The 14,725-nt window shown below is 36.2% G+C and overlaps 1 pseudogene; it reads left to right on the top strand.

The window, feature by feature from the left end:
* Positions 1-1,036: 1,036 nt before the first annotated feature.
* LOC150029542 (18S ribosomal RNA) lies at positions 1,037-2,069 on the top strand (annotated as a pseudogene).
* The last annotated feature ends 12,656 nt before the right edge of the window (positions 2,070-14,725 follow it).

Below are 14,725 nucleotides of genomic sequence, written 5' to 3'. Positions count from 1 at the left end.
TTGGCAATCCGCCATGGTGGTCTTGCTGGAGAAGAAGCACGAATGAGACGGGTTGGAACTGTGGCCCTGTGCGATCGGGGAAGATTTGTGCCACGCAAATCGTTGTGTGGCTCATTTGAAGACTTCTGAGCATCATCAAGGGGGTATGGCTTCCAACCGTTTGCGGGGAAGGAGCCATCATGTCTGGCCTGCGGCCGACAGGGGGTAATGTCATCAGTCAGTCGCGCTGCCATGCATTGCAGGTTAGCGGTTGGTCAAAAGGGCTTTATTACTCGCGGTCCATTAGCGGCCACCACAGGGAAGGCACGGCCTCATCCGCGTGGCTTCTCCCTCAAGAGCATCTTGGCGATCCGCCATGGTGGTCTTGCTGGAGAAGAAGCACGGATGAGACGGGTTCGAACTGTGGCCCGGTGCGATCGGGGAAGATTTTTGCCACACAAATCGTAGTGTGGCTCATTTGAAGACTTGTGAGCATCATCAAGGGGGTATGCTTTCCAACCATTCGCGGGAAAGGGGCCATCATGTCTGGTCTGCGGCCGGCCGGGGGTAATGTCATTAGTCAGTCGCGCAGCCATGCATTTCAAGTTAGCGGTTGGTCAAAAGGGCTTTATTACTCTCTGTCCAGTAGCGGCCACCACAGGGAAGGCACGGCCTGATCCGCGTGGCTTCTCCCTTAACACCATCTTGGCGATTCGCCATGATGGTGTTGCTGAAGAAGAAGCACGGATGAGACGGGTTGAAACTGTGGCCTGGTGCGATCGGGGAAGATTTGAGCCATGCAAATCCACAACAAAATCTAACCACACGGAGACACTCCGGAAGGAAAATGTGGGACATGTCGTGTGCGTGTGTCTATCGCTTCTAAGGAAAGCGAAGCCGTCGGTTCATCCCTGTGGCTTCTCAATCAACACCATCCTCGCGGGCGGTGTTGGGGATTAGAAACATGGATGAAACGTGCTGGAACATGGTGGGCACGGGCAGAGAAGTTTGTTGCACTCACGGGACGGGGCCGAGCCGGGGTAACCCCGATGGATGCTACCTGGTTGATCCTGCCAGTAGTCATATGCTTGTCTCAAAGATTAAGCCATGCATGTGTAAGTATGAACTAATTCAGACTGTGAAACTGCGAATGGCTCATTAAATCAGTTATAGTTTGTTTGATGGTATCTACTACTCGGATAACCGTAGTAATTCTAGAGTTAATACCTGCAACAAACCCCGACTTCTGGAAGGGAAGCATTTATAAGATAAAAGATCAACGCAGGCTCTGCCTGTTGCTTTGATGATTCATGATAACTCGTCGGATCGCACGGCCCTTGTGCCGGCGACGCATCATTCAAATTTTTGCCCTATCAACTTTCGATGGTAGGATAGTGGCCTACCATGGTGGTGACGGGTGACGGAGAATTAGGGTTCGATTCAAGAGAGGGAGCCTGAGAAACGGTTACCACATCCAAGGAAGGCAGCAGGCACGCAAATTACTCAATCCTAACACGGGGAGGTAGTGACAATAAATAACAATACCGGGCTCATTGAGTTTGGTAATTGGAATGAGTACAATCTAAATCCCTTAACGATGATCAATTGGAGGGCAAGTCTGGTGCCAACAGTCGCGGTAATTCCAGCTCCAATAGCGTATATTTAAGTTCTTGCAGTTAAAAAGCTCGTAGTTGGATCTTGGGTTGGGTCGATCGGTCCGCCTCTGGTGTGCACCGGTCGAGACGTCCCTTCTGCCGGCGATGCGCTCCTGGCCTTAACTGGCCGGGTCGTGCCTCCGGTGCCGCTACTTTGAAAAAATTAGAGTGCTCAAAGCAAGCCTACGCTCTGGATACATTACCATGGGATAACACCACAGGATTCTGATCCTATTGTGTTGGCCTTCGGGATCAGAGTAATGATTAACAGGGACAAGAAAGTGTTGTGCCCAAACTCTCTGGTGAAAACAACAAGTAAGTAATTTTGGCATTATGTTAAATAATATACCTCTCTTATGTGATAATACTAAAGCTATAAATTTGACAAAAAAATTCATGTTATGCACTCTAGGTCTAAACATATAGAGATTATGCATCATTTTCTCCGTGGACACATTGTAAACGGTGTTAGAGTGTATGGCTTTCAACTAGAGGGGGGTGAATGGTTTAAAGGGGGTTTTCGCAAACTTTTTAGGATAGAATGAAATTATTTGCAAGAAACCAGATTAGAAATTCAGTTTGCCAAGAACAAAGCTCAAAACAGTAAAGCACTAGAAAAACAATCGGTTGTTTCGCAGAAACAATCGGTTGTTTATACAAGTAAAAAATAAACAACAACTGAAATTAAAGAGTTTAAGGAAGAGAGAAATACACAAACAGTTTACACTGGTTCACTCTTGACCCAAGAGTTACATCCAGTTTCCCATAAACCACTGGGGAATCCACTAGGTAATCAAATCCAGATTACATACATAAACCACCAAAGAAGTGACCTTGATCCCCTCAAGAAACACATTTCCTTTGGCTCAACACACACACACCAAGAATATTGATCTTGACAACCTCAAGAGCACACAACCCTTCTTGGCTTTACAACTCCAGAATGTACACAATTCTTTAGAACGAATTACACTGTTACAGAATCAACTGAAATCAATACATAGTAATCCTATTCCATTTCTCTCTTGAATAACCAAAGCTCAAAGTGAAAACTCAAATCTTTGAAAAGCTCTTTGACAAACTCAAATATGTTTTTTTTCTTATTGTTTGTTATAAAACATTAACAAATTATTTATAGTATTAAAATCTAGGTCAAAGCATTTCAAGTAGTAGCGTATTCAGTTATGAAATCAATTAAAGCTCATTTAACTAACAAAAATTGTTTCTGCTAAGATTTCAAACAAACAATCGGTTGAAATAGCGAATCAATCGGTTGTTTTGGTTTGACAGAAGTCAACCATCCAAAACAGTTTTCAAACTTTTTCAAAAACTCCTAAGTATAAACAATCGGTTGTTTCGACAAAACAACAGGTTGTTTTTCATTTAGTTTGAAAAAAACTTTAAACTTAAAAGATTTGAAAACATTTAAGCTTTAGATTCAACAAAGAGTGGATTACAAATATAATCTACCCCGGATCCTACTCTAAAGCACAACAGCAACAACAAGCACCTCCAGCTTTCCATCAAACATTTAGGATTTGGATTCTTCAAAGCTTGAACACACTTGATTCAACAATCTCCCCCTATTTGATGAAGAAAAATCCCTGGTTGCTTGTGTTGGACTTGATTGAATAGGAAGCAGTTCCTGCAAAAACAACTCATATACAATCCAGTGTTTCCTACAGCAGCAGGATAGTTTTTCACATTTTAAAAAGCAATATACCAGACAAACAATCGGTTGTTTGCACGAAATAATCAGTTGTTTCTGTCAGCAGAAGCAAAAATAATTATGATATCAGAGTTTTTAGCAGATTTAAACACTTTTTCATCAAAGACACACAAGAACCAGTCAATTATCCCCCTATTTGTCTTCACAAATAGACTGTAACAGTTATAAAATAGATTTATGAGAGCTTTTGAGAGTCTAGAATGCCTAACTCATTTCTCAAAAAGAAGAACCTGTCTTTTGGTAGTGGTTTTGTGAAAATATCAGCTAGTTGCAGTTTTGTCTCAGTGAACTTCACTTCACAGTCTCCATTGTTCACATGATCCCTTATGAAATGATGGCGAATTTCAATGTGCTTAGTTCTTTAGTGTTGAATCTAATTTTTTGTAAGATTTATGGCACTTGTGTTGTCACACATCAAAGGAACCTTGCTAATCTTTAACCCAAAATCTGCAAGTTACTGTTTAAGCCAAAGAATTTGTGCACAGCAGCTTCCAGCAACAACGTATTCAGCCTCTGCAGTAGAGAGAGTCACACAAGCTTGCTTCTTACTATGCCATGAGATGAGACTTGAACCAAGAAGATGGCAAGTACCAGTTGTGCTTTTTCTGTCCAGCTTACACCCTGCAAAATCAGAATCTGAATAGCTAATTAAATGTATAGGAGAGTGAGAAGGATACCGTAGACCAGCATTTGTTATTCCTTTGAGATATTTCAGAATCCTCTTTGCAGCTTTGAAGTGGGATTCCTTTGGATTTGCTTGATATCTTGCACAAAGACATACCGCAAACATTATGTCTGGTCTACTTGCAGTGAGATAGAGCAAGGAGCTAATCAAACCTCTATATTTTGTTTGATCTACCCCTTTTCCAGCATCATCTGCATCCATATAGCAGCTTGAGGGCATAGGTGTGCTTGCTTCCTTCCAACTTTCCATTTCAAACTTCTTGAGAATCCCTTTACAATACTTTGATTAGCATAGGAAGATTCCATCTTTTGTTTGCTTGACCTGCAATCCAAGAAAGAAAGAAAGTTCTCCCATCATAGACATTTCAAACTCGCCTTTCATAGCATCCACACAAACTATCTTGTGTAGCACCAAAAATGATGTCATCAACATAGATTTGCACAAGGATAATTTCAGAATTTAACTTCTTGATAAAGAGAGTCTTGTCAATCATTCCTCTTTCATAACCATGTGACAAAAGGAAGTTGCTAAGCCTTTCATACCATTGTCTTGGAGCTTGCTTAAGCCCATACAAGGCCTTTTTCAGCTTGAAGACATGATTAGGGTGTTGATGATCTTCAAAGCCCGGTGGTTGATGCACATATACTTCCTCATTGATGTAGCCATTGAGAAACGCACTCTTTACATCCATTTGAAAGAGTTTAAATCCACTCATACAAGCAAAAGCCAGTAGCAACCTCACAGCTTCCAATCTTGCAACAGGAGCAAAGGTTTCCCCATAGTCAATTCCCTCATCTTGATTGTAGCCTTTGGCAACTAGCCTTGCCTTGTTCCTTGTGATCATTCCATCTTCATCCAGTTTGTTTATGAAGACCCATTTTGATCCAATAATGTTCATCTCAGCTGTTTTAGGGACAAGAAACCATACCTCATTCCTAGCAAACTGATTCAGCTCTTCTTTCATAACTTCAACCCACTTTTTATCCTTGAGAGCTTCTTCAATTGACTTGGGTTCAATTTGAGAGACAAAAGTAGTGTGTCTGCAGAAGTTTGAGATAGAGCTACGTGTAGAAACACCCTCCTTTATCTGCCCAATGATGTTCTCCACTGACAGATCTCTAGGGATCCTCCATTCTTTGGGTAACTCACTCTGCTGCAGAATTTCAATCGGTTGTTTCGAGCATTCAACCGGTTGTTTTTCTACACAGTAGTCCAACTTCTCCAAATTAATGTTTTGCTCATCCTCTTCAGCACTGTTCTTTAAGATTTGAATGCTTTTGCGATCCACTTCATCAAAGACCACGTGAACAGACTCTTCTGCAGTCATTAGCCTCTTGTTGTAGATCCTATATGCATGACTATTTAGGGAATAGCCAATAAAGATTCCATGATCAACTTTTTCATCAAATTTCCCTAGGTTTTCCTTCCCATTGTTTAGAACAGCAACCAAAAACTCCGAGGTGATTGATATTTGGTTTCCTTCCATTTAAGAGTTCATAGGGAGTCTTCTTCAAGATTGGCCTTATTAGCACTCTATTCATCACATAGCAAGAGGTGCTAACAGCATCAGCCCAAAAATACTTGGGTAGAGAAGATTCACTTAGCATTGTTCTTGCTAACTCTTCAAGGGATTTGTTCTTCCTTTCCACTACACCATTCTGTTGTGGAGTTCTTGGAGCTGAGAAATTGTGCAAAATTCCCATATTTTCACAGAATTTGCTGAATTTTTCATTTTGAAATTCCCCTCCATGATCACTCCTTATTGAGCCAATGTTTTTGTTCTTTGTGTTTTGCAACCTTCTAGCTAACTTCTTGAAGGCAGAGAAGGCATCACTTTTTGATTCCAAGAAGAGAGTCCAAGTGAACCTAGAAAAGTAATCCACAATAACAAGAGCATAATAGTTGCCACCAAGACTCATGGTTCTTGAAGGTCCAAAAAGATCCATGTGAAGTAGCTCAAGGGGTTTTAAAGAAGAAAAAACATTTTTGATTTTGAAAGAGTTTTTAACTTGTTTCCCCTTTTGACATGCTTCAGAAATGTGGTCCTTCTCAAACTTGAGTTTGGGCAGTCCAATCACAAGATCTTTTGAAATTAATTTATTTAAGTGATTCATGTGAATGTGAGCAATTCTTTTATGCCATAGCCCAGACTAATCATGCTTAGAAATAAGGCAACCAATAGAACAAGGAGAAGAGATATCCAAGAGATAAACATTATTGATTCTCTTACCAATCAACATTACCTTTTTTGAGTTGGGAAGACAGATTTCACATGAGTTTGTCTTGAAGATCACTTGATATCCTTTGTCACACAATTGCCTAATGCTTAGCAAGTTGTGCTTTAAGCCTTCTACATAAAGAACATCATGGATGATCAAGATATCTTTGTCTCCTATGGATCCTCTAACAAGAATTCTTCCCTTGTTGTTGTCTATATAAGTTACATGGCCTTTTTTGTTTAAAGGAGATGCTTAGAAACTTTGATTTATCCCCAGTCATGTGCTTTGAGCAGCCACTTTCCAAATACCATTGTTGCATGCTCTCCTTCAAGGTTTCCTACAAAGTAGATTTTCAAGTACAAAGATTTGGTCCCCTTATGAATGTGGGTCCATTTGGTTTACATTCATCATTTGAAGCTTCACAACATTTGGGAATCGACTTCATGAAACCTCTAGGAACAACATATTTTCTTATTTTACAGAATCTGACAGAATGACCTCTCTTCATACAATAAAAGCATGTAACAACCGGTTGTTTCGACAGATCAATCGGTTGTTTTTCTGACAGTTTTGAAAATGAATTTGAAAATTTTTCTTGTTTGTTTTGTGGATTAAAACCCAATCCTGGTTTTCCAAAAACACAATTTTGAGATGCCAAGACATTCTCAAAGTTGGATTGACCTTTTGAAAGCTTATCCACAATTTTAAAAAGATAATGAACTTTCTTTTCAAGATTTTCACAATTTTCACACATAAAAGTGTCACACTTGCAAGAAGAGTTTTTGTAAATGATTTCAAGGTTTTCAAAATCTGTTTTTGAATTTTCCAATTCTTCTTCCAGTGTTTTGACTCTATTTTCAAGCCAGTTGTTCATTCCCTTTAACCGGTTGTTCAAGAGGGCCAATCGGTTAGCTTCTTCATGTGTTTCTTGAAAAGCTTGAAGCAATTAATTGTAATTTTCAGTATTTGAAGAATCAGAGGAACTTACATTGCTTGAATCATCTTCCTTTCTGGCCTTGAGGCAGAGGTTGAGGATTTTTCAATTTTGCCTCTTTTTCCTTCTTGCTTGACTTCTTGTCTTTACTTCCTTTGATTCAGTGATGTTTCCATGAGTAACTTTGAGTGTGTCCCACATGTCTTTAGCAGATTTGCATTCTAATATCCTGAAAAATTCATTAGAATCCAGTGCATAAGCTATTATGTTTTGGGCAATACAATCAAGCTTGGCCATCTTACATTCTTCATTGGTCCATTGGGACCAAGGTTTTTCAATAAAGGATCCATTCTTTTTAAGCTTTGGAATGAAAGGGCCATTTTCAATTGAATCCCAAATTCCTTGATCAATGGATTCAACAAAGATTTTCATTCTAGCCTCCCAATATTTATAATTCAAACCACAGAACAAATATGGTTTGTTAATTGAAGCACCTTCCTCAAAAGATAGTTTTCTAGCCATTTGAAAAATATTTTCGGAACAACTGAGCATTTTTCAAGTACCAAACTCTTGATGCCAATTGTTAGAATGTATGGCTTTAAACTAGAGGGGGTGAATGGTTTAAAGGGGGTTTTCGCAAACTTTTTAGGATAGAATGAAATTCTTTGCAAGAAACCAGTTTAGGAATTCAGTTTGCCAAGAACAAAGCTCAAAACAGTAAAGCACCAGAAAAACAATCTATTGTTTCGCAGAAACAATCGGTTGCTTATACAAGTAAAAAATAGACAACAACTGAAATTAAAGAGTTTAAGGAAGAGAGAAATGCACAAACAGTTTATACTGGTTCACTCTTAACCCAAGAGCTACATCCAGTTTCCCAGAAACCACTGGGGAATCCACTAGGTAATCAAATCCATATTACATACACAAACCACTAAAGAAGTGACCTTGATCCCCTCAAGAAACACACTTCCTTTGGCTCAGCACACACACACCAAGATTGATCTTGACAGCTTCAAGAGCACACAACCCTTCTTGCCTTTACAACTCCATAATGTACACAATTCTTTAGATCGAATTACACTGTTACAGAATCAACTGAAATCAATACAGAGTAATCCTATTCCACTTCTCTCTTGAATAACCAAAGCTCAAAGTGAAAACTCAAATCTTTGAAAAGCTCTTTAAAAAACTCAAATCTGTTTTTCTTTCTTGTTGTTTGTTATAAAAAATTAACAAACTATTTATAGTATTCAAATCTTGGTCAAAGCATTTAAAGCAGTAGCGTATTCATTTATGAAATCAATTAAAGCTCATTTAACTAACAAAAATTGTTTCTGTTAGGATTTCAAACAAACAATCGGTTGAAATAGCGAATCAATCGGTTGTTTTGGTTTGACAGCAAGTCAACCATCCAAAACAGTTTTCAAACTTTTTCAAAAACTCCTAAGTATAAAACAATCGGTTGTTTCGACAAAACAACAGGTTGTTTTTCACTTAGTTTGAAAAACACTTTAAACTTAAAAGATTGGAAAACACTTAAGCTTTAGATTCAACAAAGAGTGGATTACAAATATAATCTACCCCGGATCCTACTCTAAAGCACAACAGCAACAACAAGCACCTCCAGCTTTCCATCAAACACTTAGGATTTGGATTCTTCAAAGCTTGAACACACTTGATTCAACAAATGGGAATTGTGAAATAAAATTTATTGGAACTGAACTTTAGCTGACTGATTTATTCACTCCTTGCAAAAGAAAGGTTTAATTTCTTAAGAAATGAGTTAGGCATAATAAGCTTGAACAACTATCAGCAGTAAAAATATAATCAGTTATTCGATGTTATAACATGTTGTTTTTCTGTTTCAGAATCACATGTGTGACTAGGAAAGAGAAACAATTTTATTTTACCATTTGACTGTCCTTGAGAAGTGATTATTGACTAGCAGATTAATGGCAACATTGTCTAGGAAATCATAATTGAAAAGGCATTGGTTGTTTCTTGATTCAATTTATTCATTTGAAGTCTTTAAATTGGTTTCCAAAATATTCTTACATTTTATCCAATTATGCATTGCACTGCATCACATTATAAAATATGTACCTCACCTCTGCCGTTATATTTTCTCCATTTTCACACTCCATCTTCAGAATCTGTTTTCTATATAAACAACTATTAAGCATGTATTTTTTCCCTGCACCTCTCTACACTGAAACCTCTCTTTCTAAGCATTACAATTCAGGTTATTTTCTTCTCATCTATGATCCTGCACATGGTAAACTTCTGCTTAATTCTCTTTACTGCACCTATTTTTCTTAAAAATTTTGTTTCTAACACATCTCTCTAGCATATTTCTTCTCTACTTTGTCATCACAATTGGACTACATGGCTTCCTCATCACAAGAAAAGGAGAGCCCGTGAGACAATCAATACCAACCATGGTGTGTTAGAAAACTGGTTTGCAGGTGACAAAGAAGCAATGACCACATTCATGCATGAAATGAGTAGAAAACAGATAAATGTCCCTAAGGTGCCGAAGTTTTCATGGCTGAAAAGAGAAAATCTTGAAGAATCAAGAATTGTGTTGAAGCACCAAAGGCTGAAACATTTTTTAGAAATGACTGCAAATGTATATCCAGACATGGTAAAAGTATTCTACACTAATCTTACCCTAGAAGGACGAAATTTGGTTTCCTATGTCAAAGGTGTCAAGTTGTCCATTACAAATTATGTGTGGAGCAATGCTACTGGATAAAGTATAGTGGTTTGAAGGTGAGCCAAGGGAATACTGTTGGCATCCAAGAATTCAATAAGATGCAGTTTTACAGAAGCTATTTAAGGAATCCAACTCTTCCCTTTAATAAGTTCCATGCATGTACTCTCAATCTTACCCCTTGATTTTTAGCATATATAATTGTTTAGCAACTCACACCAAGAGGAAGTAATCATGTTGTTTTTCATGAGGAAGACTTGATCCCAATGTATTGCATAATGAATTGGATCAAAGTGAACTATGTCAATATAATAAAGGAATATATGCTGAAATCCAAAAGGTTATCTGACTACAAATTTCCTTATGCCATTTCATTTCCAAATTAATTGATTACTTTGAAGTAGATACCTCTGATGACATAAATGAAACTATTAAATCTGTGAGTGAAATTGATTGTTCAACTCTCACTAAAACAGGGTTTCAAAAAGAAGAAAATGTGTGGGTGAGTAGAAAAAATGCAGTTCCCAGGTTTGAACATGCTGCATCAAATCATGATAATGAAGATCATGAAGAAAATGTTGAAGAGGAAAATGTGGAAGCTGCAAAAGCTTCATGATGTCAAATGCATAACTCTTCACCTCCCGAGATGCATCAAGATACTTCAGCCTATACCATGCATGATGAGGTTCCTACAAATGATATGAATGCACTCATTGCATATGAAGAACTAGTGTATCATGGTGAGCCTCTTTCTAGATTTGAGAGACAAGTCTTTTATAGAATGGATACCCTTTCAGCTAATCAAAGAGCTTATTTTGAGATGACTCAAGCTCGTTTCCAAAATTTAAATCATCAAATTGAAGGAGTTCATGAGAAGCTGACTAACCTTATTACAAGGAGAAATGATTTGTTCTTAACTCTGCTCCTTGTTTAAGTCCCTTACACTATGTTTATTCTCTGGGTTGTTTTATATTTTATCTACACTTTGTTTAAGTTTATAACACTGGTTTATTTATGGATTGTACTTAAAGCGCTTAAGCACTTAAAACATTATCTCTGTCTTTATGCTTAATTGATTTTTTTTATCATCTGTTTTTTCTTTCTTAATTCATTATGTTTGATGAATACAAAGGGGGAGAAGTGTTAGTAAGCTTTGATGAAAGGAATTTGGTATTGTTTTATTTTTCCTCAATACAGATACAACAACTCTAAACAGTAACTCTGATCACAATTGAGATTGGCCATGTTACTTTCTTCAAAGCATGGTTATTTATCTCCATCAAACAGGGGGAGATTGTTGGAGATCTTGAAGAATCTACTCAACTTTCATAAAGAAGTGTTTGATGAGAAAATAAGCTTGAAGATGTATAAATGTTATCCAATAGAATGTGTATTATGGTCTTAGTTAGAATAGAGTTGCTTGAGTGGCCTTTTGCATTTTGACTCAACTTCATATATCATAGCCATGGTAATGATCTCAAGCACAAGAGCTTTTTGAAAGAAGTTTTTTTAATTTGACTGCACTAAAATTTCAATTTGTTGTTTGGAAAAATAATTGATTTAATTTACTGCACCAAAACTGTTTTGAATTTTCAAAAATCCGTTTTGCCTCCAAAATTTTGTTTTTAACTACTCAAAGGTTGGTTATATTCCCATCAAGTGTATTTTCAACATATAACCTGTTCTTTTAAACTTTAACTTGCTGTTTTGTAACAGTTTTAAAACTGTTTTGAGAAAGCTCTTATGATTTGAGTCCTATAAAAAGGATAGTTGTATCGCAGTTCAAATCATCCCTTGCAATACAAATTGCTTACTGTTTTCAAGATTTTTCTGTGATGTTCTCAAGTGAGTTTTGTTTTTGAAAGTTTTTCGTAAAATCTTTTGAAAGTGCTTGTGCTATTTTCACATTGGCTTGAGATTAGAAGTTTCATCAAAGTGTTGCAACTGTGGAGATCCGGTTTGAGTTTCTAAAGTTTGCATAGTCTTTCTTAAACTCTTTTCTTTGTAAAGGTGTATTCTTTTGTTTCTTGATAGAGTTTCTTAAAGTAGGAATTTATTGAAATTGTGTTTTTCAGCTTGTATCTTTGGTTCTTGAAGGGTTCAAGGACTGGTTTGTTTGTAATTTTGTAAAACATTGTTGTGTTTTAGTGGAATACATCTTAGTATGAGATGGGATTGGATGTAGCTCAATATTGAGTAAACTAGAAAAAAGATATGTGTGCTTTTTGTTTACATAATCACTGCACTCAAAATTCAAAAATTTGTAAAATTGATTTAAAAATGAATCTGTTATTTTAGAAATAAATCAATTGTTTTGTTGTTGTACTGAATTTTGTCATTAAGTTTTTTTTATGCTTAAACAATTTTCTTAAAACCAAAAGTGTCTTGATATTTGATCCTTTCATAGATCAAGTAACTGGCAAGTAACTAAAGATTAAGGAATTAATTCAGTTATTTTCTTTGGACTTAGAAAAGTTGATTTTATTTGGATCGAGATATAAGGTTGCTTAACCAACTAAAATCAGATCTTCAATAAGTCTTTACAATTTCTAAAATTTGATCAAAGATCTTTTTGAAAAAACTGTTTACAATTCTTATAATGTAGCTTTCTTAAAACTACATGTGAATCCATTAAAAATCATCTTTTAAATTCTGGGATTTTAAAATTGATTCTAAGTAAAACTATAGTGAAAATTATAATCAGTTGTTCTAAATTCTAATATGTTGTCTTTTCTATAATTGCACACTAATTAAGAAATACAATCTGTTTTTCCTTAAATATGTTATTTTACTGACAGGATTTCTTAAAGTTTACATTTGAGAAAATTATCCTAAGTACAATTCACTCCCCTCTTGAACTTCGACTCCCATTAATACAACAATTATTGTAATTGAAAAAACAACAACAAAAAACCAACTCATATGTAGTCATATAAATCAATCATATCAACTTCCAAACATTTCACTTATTTCTCATTTATTTTCTCTCTCTTTTACCAAATCAAACAACTGTTAGAATTTATGGCCTTAAACAAGAGGGGGGGTGAATTGTTTATGAAAGATTTTCGCAAACTTTGAAGGAAGAGTGAAAGACTATGAAGAATCAATCAATTAGAAAATTGTTTTAGTTTGATTCCAGAAATCAACCGGTTGTTTTTACGATTCAACCAATTGTTTTCATTAGTAGTGAATGAATACAACTTAAAGCATATATTAAAGAGTTCAGGAAAAGAGATAAGCACACAAACAAATTTATACTGGTTCACTCTTATCCCAAGAGCTACATCCAGTCCCCAGAAATCACTAGGTATTCTACTATGCAATCAATCACAGATTACAAAACACACTAAGAATGTTGATCTTAAACCCCTCAAGAACACACAACACTCCTTGGCAACACAAGTACAGAAATACAGTTATCAAGGAAGAAGGAAATAAAATACACCTGAGTATTACAAAGCTTAAAGTTCAGAAGTACAACCCAATCCTATTCCACACACTTAACAATGATCCAAAGCTCTTTCAAATCTTGGAAAAGCTGTTTTTGATAAACTCTCTTTCTTACTCCGAGATTAGGAGCATAAAACCACCTTTATATAGACCAACCAAGTGGTTAAAAACATTTAATAAAGGAGTCAAGGTAGTTAGGATCATTTAAAACAGATTAAAACCACTTAACAGAATTTTGTTAAGGTTTTCAGAAAAACAATCGGTTGAATTCTCGAAACAACCGGTTGAATTGACTTGACAACAAAGTCAAACAAAGTCAAGCTTTTCAAAACCTTTTCAAATTCCACTAAGTGTAAAACAACCTGTTGATTCGAAATTTCAACCTGTTGAAATTTCAACATCTTTTTAGAAAACCCATCTTTTCAAAAGTTTAAAGATTCAAATGAACTTGGATCATCTTAAGGAGTGAATTAACAAGCTTCAAACAACTAGACAACACAAACACACCCACACCCAACAGCAAGGTCTTCAAGCTTTCCACTTGGATTTGGAGACATCAAAGCATCTTGCTCAACAACAACTTCCTCCTTTTCCACTCTAATTTTCTTTCTTTATTTTATTTTTCACGATTTCAGTCATTTCATCTACACAAAGGCTTAGAAAAGCATGACATGAAACATTGAAACATTCAACGTAATCAACATGTCTTGAACTATCGACACCTTCAATATCATCAAGTCAGACAAATATTTTGCAACTTTTTTGCCTCTAAAAAAATCAAAAAGTTGAAAACATAAGGAAACTTAAGTGCACATGCAAACCTACATTCCAATTCATTTTTAGTCAAGAGTGACTAAGTGTCAAAGAATACTTGGAGGGTTTAGCTAGGAATGGTAATGATCTAAAAGAATATTGGTACGAGGTCATTCAGAAGTGGTTGTGATTAGGAAAAAAATACTCACTTGTATTTCATAGTAGTAGTCTACCTAGTGGAACTTAACTGTTGGTCAAGAACTAGATGTAGTATGTGTTATCAAATGAACCAGTATAAAAATATTGCATAAATCCTTTTTATCTCTCTCTATGTACATTGCATGTCATTTTCCAACAACTAACTTAAGAAAAAAAAGTTTTTTTTAACTAAGTTTGTGAAAATCTTTGCCAGGTCATTTGACCAGTACTAAAATTATTGTCTGACTAAACATAGTACCATACGATACTTGTGAATAACTGCAAAAAAAAAAATTAAACACAATTTAACACCCCCTTCTTGTATTTTTTATTGTTTTCTATAGTTGGTATTAGAGCCCTCTAGAGGGTTGAGTGTCTAACTGATGGAGTTTTATTTCTTGGCAAGT

This window comes from Phaseolus vulgaris, chromosome 1 (assembly GCF_051622355.1).
Source record: "Phaseolus vulgaris cultivar YP4 chromosome 1, ASM5162235v1, whole genome shotgun sequence".
Taxonomy (NCBI): Eukaryota; Viridiplantae; Streptophyta; class Magnoliopsida; order Fabales; family Fabaceae; genus Phaseolus; species Phaseolus vulgaris.
This window is presented reverse-complemented; position numbering and strand designations above follow the sequence as displayed.